The sequence below is a fragment of the Cololabis saira genome, chromosome 6 (assembly GCF_033807715.1).
Source record: "Cololabis saira isolate AMF1-May2022 chromosome 6, fColSai1.1, whole genome shotgun sequence".
Classification (NCBI taxonomy): Eukaryota; Metazoa; Chordata; class Actinopteri; order Beloniformes; family Belonidae; genus Cololabis; species Cololabis saira.
Window position 1 is genome coordinate 20442011 of NC_084592.1, and position 9859 is coordinate 20451869.

Below are 9859 nucleotides of genomic sequence, written 5' to 3' on the forward strand. Positions count from 1 at the left end.
TTAAGAGTACGTTTCAGTAAACAGTAATGTTTTTAGGCCTGATTTAAAGGAGCTGACAATTGGAGCAGACCTCAGGTCCACAGGAAGTTTGTTCCACCGGTGAGGAGCAGAATAACTGAACGCTGCCTCACCTTGCTTGGTTCTGGTTCTTGGGACACACAACAAACCAGATCCAGATGACCTAAGGGGGTCTGGGTGCAAGTGGGCTGGCCAGTTAATTTGTAGGGGGGGCCGTGGCCACCCCTGGCCACCCCCTGGTGGCACCACTGCGTAGGTGTGAATGTGTCTGGTTGTCTGTTTATATGTGGCCCTGCGATGGACTGGCAACCTGTCCAGGGTGAACCCCTGCCTCTCGCCCGAAATGAGCTGGGATAGGCTCCAGCAGACCCCCCTGACCCTGCAAAGGATAAAGTGGATATAGAAATGTAAGTGTAAGAAAGTAACTGTAAGTGTATACTTTACCTTGATAGGAGGCTTTGGAAGAAGGCAATGCATGTGTGCAACACTTTCATCCTGAAGTGAGTTAATACTGCACTGGGTAATGTGAAACAGGGAACATCAGAGAGCTGGCCTCATACAATACGTTCAAAAACATGTAAAAAATAAACTGGATCACCAATAATCAGACATGCCACCATCAACATGATTCACATCATCTATAGCCTTCTGCCCTGACCTTTCTGTCCTACTGCTTTTGTCATCTTGTCGTTAAGATATATGGTTATATGTTTGCATGTTTTTTTAAACATGCAAAGTATGTTTAAGTATTCTGTTCTGCATCTGCTGACTGCAGTTATCGGTCTTTAGCGTATTTGTGTATCATCTCATTGTTTACATGCCTAAAATTGCATCATGTTTTGTTTTTTGTTGTTATTTCTTTGGTCCTGTCCAGCATCTGTGGAAGAAAATTATCCTTTTGCCTAACTAAAGAAATGTTAAAAATGTACAATAAGTGTCACTCTATGAACAGCAATACACATATACTCTTGCAGATAAGCAAATATAGTATAATGTATGTGGACTATAATTTATACAAATGGATTTAAACTCACTCATGTTAAACTCATGTTATAAATAATGCATAATTCAAATATATACTTCTTTTGTCACATAGTTGTGCAGTTGTAAGCAGTTGTAAGTCGCTTTGGATAAAAGCCTCTGCTAAATGACAGTAGTAGTTGTTTTATACCGGCAGAACCCTAGTTTTTAATTGAAATAATCACTTTAAATCCAAAGTTTGGGTTTGAAAGGGAATTCCATCAGGCCTGGTGTACATTATGAGCATGCATGTGTTGAAAAAAGTATTACTAAATGAGCATACAAAAAGTGAGGGCACAGCTCTGCTGACATTAACTTCCATCCTGTTTCCACACGGCTAATGCAAACACGGAAGCATGCTGCACATGAGTTCAGGTTTATCTGTCTGATCTGTATCAGTTGTGTCACATCTGGTCGTGTCTGCAAACAGCCGTGAGGTTGCTCCGAGCTTCAGTCTTCACTGCATACACTAGAAAAGGAAAAACAGCAACCAGTAGATGGCAGCTAAGAGTGACTTTTTGTGTTTTACTAACTGCTTACAGTCACTTACATAGTGAGGAAGTTGGATTGTCAGTGTGTACTTGTAGATTATGTATCACATACTCATGTATCACTTTTGGTAGAGGAGTATGTGGTACATGATGAACTACTTTTCACATTTTTTGCATTTAAAATATAGATGAGTGTCTTTAACCAGCTTTTCAACACAGCTGTGGCATCTTTGAGCCCAACATGTTTGGTTTTCTTCGACTCAGACTATAACTGTGAACACTTTTGGTGTGAATTAGTTTAAACCTTCAAGTGACCTGTCCATCTCAGTGGGGGTTTTTAGCGATCGGCCTCCTCCAGAGGTCACATCCCCGAGTCCCCTCTACAGAGGTTGTCATCTCTGACCCCGGCTGGCATTCCAACCTCAACCTCTGCTCCTGCCGAGAATGACTTACAGACCCAGACCACCACAAGCAATCTTAATTCATACCTTTCAAGGGTTTCACATGCCTTTTTTTTTTTTCCTGGGTTGCTTTGAACTCTTTAGGCACTGACACAGCTTAACCCTTGTGGTTCTGCTAAAGAAAGATGTCACTCAGATTGTGGTATACTGATGATGTACAGCTGAACACTGAGAGGCACATATGAGTGATTTCACTGACCACACAATCATTCACCTCAATAACCATTTTCTCTGTCTGTACAGTTCACAATTCCCCCTTTGTTAATACTTCCTTGGGAGGAAATTCTATTACTCAGTTGGCTGCACAGCACATTATGTGTTACATAAAAAATTAAAAATTGGAAAATGAGATTTAAAAGTGTTCTTAAATATAACTGTTATCTGTGATGGACTCCTGACCAGAGTGCAGCCCACCTCTCGCTCAGTCACACCTGCTCCATCCCATCATCCTCAGCCAGCTGAAGTGGCCTAAAGAAAATGAATGAATAAATAGAAACTGCAATAAATAGCGCAGACATGTCGAGTTAAATACATACCACTCCACTCTGTTTGAGTTCTCGCTGTTTCCTCCAAATTACGAACCGAATGCATTTGGTTCACTCCCCATTGCGTGCCTTCGCAAATATGCATTACTGCTATCTAATCACATGTCCTGAAAGACGTGTTGTATCAGTTAGCTTAAATTTACATCAACCATGTGCATTTTCATTCATGTGTCCTTGCACTTCATTGAGCCATATATACTGAAAAAAGAAGATTATGCCCGTGTTTTGTGTGTGTGCTTGTATAAAACATTGGAAAAAAACGATAAATATGCTTTATTTAGTGAGCTAAAAGGTGCTTCCTGTTTAGAAATGAGTCTCCTGATGCTATTTATGTCTAATTCTCCTGACCTCACCACTTAGAAAGGGCATCTTTGGTGCAGAGAGGCTTCATAAATCTACACACAGATAATCTCTGGAGAGAGATGATGTTCTTATACTGCATTACCACAGCATATGGATTTTTTTTATGCATATTTCACTGTTGAATATCGTTTCATGAATCTCATGTGTCTTCAACCTCCACAATTAGTAGGTTCAGTGAATTAGATCATCTGATGTGAGTAACATATTCCCCAATCAGACCTTTCCATTGTCCTCTGTTATCTCTCGGTGGCGAAATGGACACCGAGCTGGCTGTTGTAGGGCGTCTTATTCTGGATGCACAACACACAGAACACTGGCTCAGTGGTAAATCAGGACCCAGTGAAGTGTCCATCCATGTTTCCTCTGTGTCGAGCAAAATAAACAATCTGCTGTAGGTCTGGAGAAACTTGAGATGTGATTGAGGGCAGAGCCAAAGACTCTGGCATGCAGAGAGGGAGGGAGGGAGGGAAGGCAGCAGGAAGCACACAGATCATATTTCAGGAGCCCTGAAGGAAGTGAGGGAGAATGAAAAGAAAGCTAACTCAGGATAGACACACAGCTCTGCGGGAAAACACATTAACAATAGCGCTCATAATGCCAAGAAAAAGAGGAGTGTGGTTTCTTCAAATAAAGAGAAAAAACGAGGTCATGAGTGTATTGTTGTGCCTGTACAGTTCAATTGTCTTCTTTTAACAATATTATTTTTGATAAAAGATGTAATGATTTTGTTTTCTATCCATGTGAAATATGGGAAAGAAGCTTAATTTGCAGATAATCTTGATTTGTCACTGCTCTTGCCTCAGAGGCTAGTTCCTGCTGTTGGAAGACATGAGATATGGGGATTAATATGCTGAAAATCACAGATTAGATTCAAGAAATCAGGCAATTTCAAGCAGTCATTATATTCCAAATGTTAACAGGACTTTTTATGACCGATTACTGGACCAGACTTTTAAAACCTGTTATGCATACTGACTCAAAATATAAACGCACAAAGTAATTTTGCCTCAATATTTGTATTTCCAACACCAAAATATTTCAGAATAAACACAACAAAACCTTAAATGTCAATAGTGTCTTAACATTAACACAGTGTCGTCACTTTTCAGTCAAAAAAATCATCAGTTCATGCAGCACGAGGACATGGCGGTCGTTAGTTGCAGTTCACAGCTTTCAGTTTGGAGTACGGCCACCACGTGTATCATGAAGAGCAGCACACCTCCGACACATTGAGGTCACCAGGTTGTCAGTTGTGGGCTGTGGAATATGTCCCCGTTCTTCCTGGAGCACCACACGGAGCTGGAACAAGTTGCCAGATGAGGAAAATGACATCTTCATCTGCCAGAAACTGTCTGCAGGTCCTGGCAATGTGTGGACGGGCATTATCATGATCACTGTGGCATTGTGTCAATGTTCCACATTTTGGGGTGTCCTTTTATTGGAGATGTTGGAAGGATTGACTGCACACTGCTCACAACCACTTCCCACCATGTGGACTTGCTGTGTGCAGTTCAACAGCTCTGATATCACACTGGGAGTGGTCATTTGGAGTCAAAATTTGGGCAAAACAGAGTTTCCATTACACTACCAATTTCTATTTTGGGCCATTTGGTCATTCAAAGTAATTTTAAGTTTATCTATGCGGTATGTGCGCTCATATTTTTGGTCACTTGTAAATGTTGTATACTGTACCTGTTCACCAGAGTGATTTGTATCCCGTTTGTTGCTAGTTTTCAACAAAGCAGAAATATTGCAAGAAGGCCCTCCTGCATTGTTGTAGGATTTCCTGACTGATAGTGAGAGGAAGTTGTCTCTCTGTGCCTGTAAACTAACGTCTAAACTGCAAAGCTCTCACAAAAAAGAAAGTAGCTTCCATTATGAGAGAAAAGGAGTAGGAAGAAGACCAACTGCCTTCTCATTGCAGTACTATTATCCTCAAATAATAGTACTAAAGTTCACGTGCTTCAATGGTCAGATATGATATTGTTGCTATTCTCTTCATACATTAATTTATTTCTTATATATATATATTGTGTGGTGGTGTGTAGTTTGAATGTATATCTTCTGTTGTCATAAAGAGAAAGTTAGTCAGAGTTAAGAGAAGCATATCTAAAAGAACTAAAAGGATATGTGAGGTTAAAAAGAGTTAGGAAAGTCCCTCGGATGTGATTGGCACTCCAGGTCAGTTATCTTACAATGAAAGCAGTGGAATAGCTGCCTTTTGGTGTTTCTGGTGCATCCTCCAGCAGTCATTTGAAGCCAACTTAATAGAATAGGGCCATTCATTAACAGGGGCTGTGAAATGTTTTTGGTTGAAGGAGAATCGTCTGAAGATTCAACACAAAAGTTGCCTCAAAGCTATCATGACATGTACTGTAACCTGAAGATGAATCATCTTGAGATCTTTGTAAATTTGCACTCATCACCATCCAAATCGGCCCTGGGGCTTTCATTTTTATCAATTAAGAATTTTTTAATTACGTCAGTGATTTAATACTTCAGGTTTAAGACACATTTATGCTTCACAAACAAGAACTGTTCTATGTTGTAGTGTTCTCTTTCAAGTCTCCACCAAGGCAAACTTTAATGGTCAAACTTCATTGTCAGGTGCACGCATTTACCGTGAGAGTCTGGACAAAGGCATTATACTAAAGCTGAACGGCACTATACAATGTTTACAATAAAGTTTGGAGAGTTGCCCAGCAGCAAAATGTACACAATGAAATGGCCCAGCGGCACTGTTTTTTACGTATGTTAGCGCCAAGCATGAAAGAGCTGCCTTTGTTCTTTTTACCTGGACCATTGACCTATTGTCGTCCATATGGTAAATGAAGGCCAAGCTCTGCCAAGCTCTCATACTAATTTATGAAATTATAAAGCATTCAGACATCTTTCGCACAACTGCTTACAAGTGGAAACTTGACAATTTGACATTTGAATAAAACCCACGGACTGTATAAAAAGAACTGGAAACACCCTTCTGAGACATCACCCATATGTTTGTGAAGCCCTTTTTAGTTTAAATCTATGGGGAGGGGCAGCGTTGGCAGGAAATGGTTCTGCTTAACCCTGGTTAATCCAAGGATGACAAATGTGCAGAACAAATAAACCTAGCAGTTACCTGGAACATGCCTACCTCATCTCAGATACCGCGGACTTGTTTCAGACTTTGTTTTGCTTGTGACACCTGAAACCACCAACTGAAACAAGGACTACCAGAGCACCGGCTGAATTCTACAAAAGGAAAAAAAAATGAATGAAGTACAATCGCTACACTTCCACAACGTTTGCAGATTTTTCTTTAAACGGATGTTACCCCATGATAAAAACCACAAGGAGTCATCTGCTTGAGGCACATTTTTAGAAACTAACATGACTAATAAAACATGAATATATATTGTATAATCCATATTGATGCATGGCCATAATTTTCCCAAATGAGTTCGGTTTGGAGATCCTCATATGGAAATACAAATGGGATGATGATGATCTGTGGATGTACCATATTTACAACTACATCCCTTTGGAGATTAACAAAGTATTATTGAATTGAATTGAATTGAATTGAATTGAATTGAATTGAATTGAATTGAATTGAATGGATGGGCAGAAAAATCTCAGTTCTTAATTTGTTTCACATGTGGTTAAGTTGTTTTGGTATATGCTTTATTTCATGTTGTGCATTGAAAGAACACCCTCCCTCTGTTCTCCTTTTTGGTAATCATCTACACTTGCGTCTGATTATCCCTTGTGTGTCATCGGTCTGCATTGCCCTTTTTCTCATTCCTGCTTTGCTGGTTCATCACAAAGGAGCAGCCAAGTCACTTCAAACATTTTGGTGAAAGATCAATTCAACCATGATGCATTTCCTAGTCATCACAAAACCTTTATCCTTCTCATACCAACCAGAGTGACTAATCTTTTGTGGAGAGCAGTTGCCATGAATCATAATTGTGGCTACTGGTTACAGATTTATGATTTATTAATCACCTTCATCCAAAAAAGAATGTTCCCTGGATACGCTCCGATTCCTGCTCACATATTCACCCCCTCCGACTGAAGAAGATAACAACCAGTCCATCAAATTACTTATAAACTAAACATATAAAGTCATATGGTAAACAGGTGAAACCATGAACAAGCACTTCAACAAGGGTTAGCGTAGCTTCCATTCAAGCAGGAGGTACCGCTGTTGCTTCCCTTCCCGGAGGTGATAAAACCTCTTTGCAACTCCGACTGCTCCAGTGCCACTTCCCAGGATTCTTCACAGAGGAAGTGAGGATGACAGTTGCTTTGCCATTCAAAAGATTAAGGTATGAGACTGCATTAGTGGCACCTTTTATTCATAACAATTGTTTGCTGGTAGAGATATTTTTTATGAGCTCAGGGATGAGTGAAAAGAAGCAGCAAAGTGGCACTTAATCTTAAAAAATAACCAAACTCAATTATTTCCCTTGGAAATACCCAATCTGTGCATGTGAGTGTAAGCCTGTGCTTATGTGTGGGGAGTTGATGTCATGCTTATCTTGTAATCTTTGCTTTTATGCATGTTGGGGCCTGTTCGGGTGATAATACATGAGCAATATGAACCTTTAATGTAATGTCTGGAGCTCTCCTTCAGGGGAATAAAATGCATTTCACAACAGTTTTTTTAGATGTTCTTTTTTCTTCTTTTTTTTTTTGCATTGTCATTTGATATCAAACTACGATACAGGCAACAATGGAGAGTCTATTTTGATACCACCAATGCAGGTATGAGAGATAACCTTTCCTTTCACTGTTTTTTAAAAGGTTGTTCGGTTTCCTCTGTCTACACTGACCTGCTCACCCCCCAGCATCCTGAGCAGAGTGCTGAATCAGACCTCACTCCCTTTCCTCTAATGCTGAGCCACTGACTTCTTTTGGCCTGGTGAACTTCTCTTCAAGACTGCTGACCTCTTTGTTTTTATTCTTATTTTTACTTCTATCCACTTTGGCGGACTTAAAACATTAATCTGGAGCATTCTTTGCGTAGACGGTGATGTCAGAGTGAACCAGAGAAGATGGTATTCTGACACTACACAGTATATAACAGAGTCAGAACAAGAACAAAGCATTTCTCTTCTCATGTTCTCTAAACTTAATACACATATGCAGTTTGGCAAGATTGTGAAAGGGAATATTGTACATAGCTCATTAAAAAAAGAGACATCTATTACTCATGTTTAAGCAGCATTAAAACCCAAGTTTACTAATCAGAAGTTATCAGTGGTGATTAGTGGAGCCCTTTTGACTTGCTGTGATAAAAACACACTAGGACATGTTTTATCTCTACTACCAACTATTATTTACCCTAAGGGTCATATTGAACATATTTTTTCTCTGCTGCAAATCCTTTTCATAAAAGGGGTCAGTTCATGAACAAGCAGGGCAACATATTCTGTTTCCAGAGGTTTTGTTATATACATGATATATATGATTTTCTACTGTAAGCAGCTGCAGGGGCTCAGGAAAACTTCCAGATCACTGTCTGTGAACACAGTTTCCTTTGCAATCAACAAATGCAGATTACAGCTCTATATTGCAAAGAAGCGCTATGTGAACATAATCAAGAAACACAACTGTCTTCTCAAGGCTAAAGCTAATTTAAAATGGGCAGAGGTCAAATGGAAAACTGTTCAGAAGGCAGATTAATCAACATTTGGAATTTATTTGGGGACGATCCAGCTTGTTATCAGTGCTTAGTTCAAAAGCCTGCATCGCTGATGGTACGGGGCTGCATTAGTGCCTATGGTGTGGACGGCGGTTTTAGGTTTTAGAGCAACACATACTCCCATCCAGACCACATCTCTTTCAGGGAAGAAATTATGTATTAAATCACAGACTGCATCCATCACAACAGTATAGCCTTGAAGGAGAAGAGTTTGGGCATGCTGGCCAACTTGCAATCTAGACCTTTCATCAATAGAGAACATTTGGCAAATCATGAAACGAGAAATCTGTCAACGAAGGCCCAAGGCTCATCATCAGACAAGAATGGGACACATTCCTCTCCTAAAACTCCAGCAACTGGTCTCATCACTCCCCAAGACATTTACATGCAGCTGTTAAAAGATGAGGGGATGTTACCCGATGGTAAACATCACTCTGTTACAACTTTTTTGAGCTGTACTGCTGCCATCAAATTCAAAATTAGATCATATTTTTTTAATAAAATGGCAAATTGTCTGTTTCAACGTCTGATGCTTTGTTTATGTTCTGCTGGGAATAAAATATAGATTTGCAAATCATTACATTCCACTTTTATTAACATTCCACTTTTATTAACTTTACATTATCCATATATTTCTCAGGGCCCTCTGAAGACGCACTGAAAAGATTTTTTCTAGTTTATGAAAGTAGAGAGAAAAAAATAGGGTAATCATCCAAACATTGTTTTTTTCCCCCTGCTTATTACAACAACAATTCAGATTTGCAAATCATTACATTCCCCTTTAATTAATTTTATAGTATCCATATACGTCTCAGGGCCTTCTGATACGGAACAGTATTAGGGCCGGGCAGGAGAAAAATAAAAATAATATTTTAGAGGAGGAAGATTTTTTTTTTCATTATGCACTTCGAGAAAAAAGTCGAAATGCAGAGAAAAAAGTCGAAATGTCGAGATTAATGTTGAAGTACAATTTCGAGAAAAAAGTCGAAATGTTGAGAAAAAAGTCAAAATTTTGTGAATAAAGTTGAAATGTCGAGAAAAAAGTCGAAATGTTGGGAAAAAAGTCAAAATTTCGTGAATAAAGTCGAAATGTTGAGAAAAAAGTCAAAATGTTGAGAAAAAAGTCGAAATTTTAAGAAAAAAGTCAAAATGTCAAGAATATTGTTGTATAATTTCGAGAAAAAAATCGAAATGTCGAGAAAAAAGTCGAAAAGTCAAGATTAATGTTGAAGTACAATTTCGAGAGAAAAGTCGAAAGGCGAAATTTCG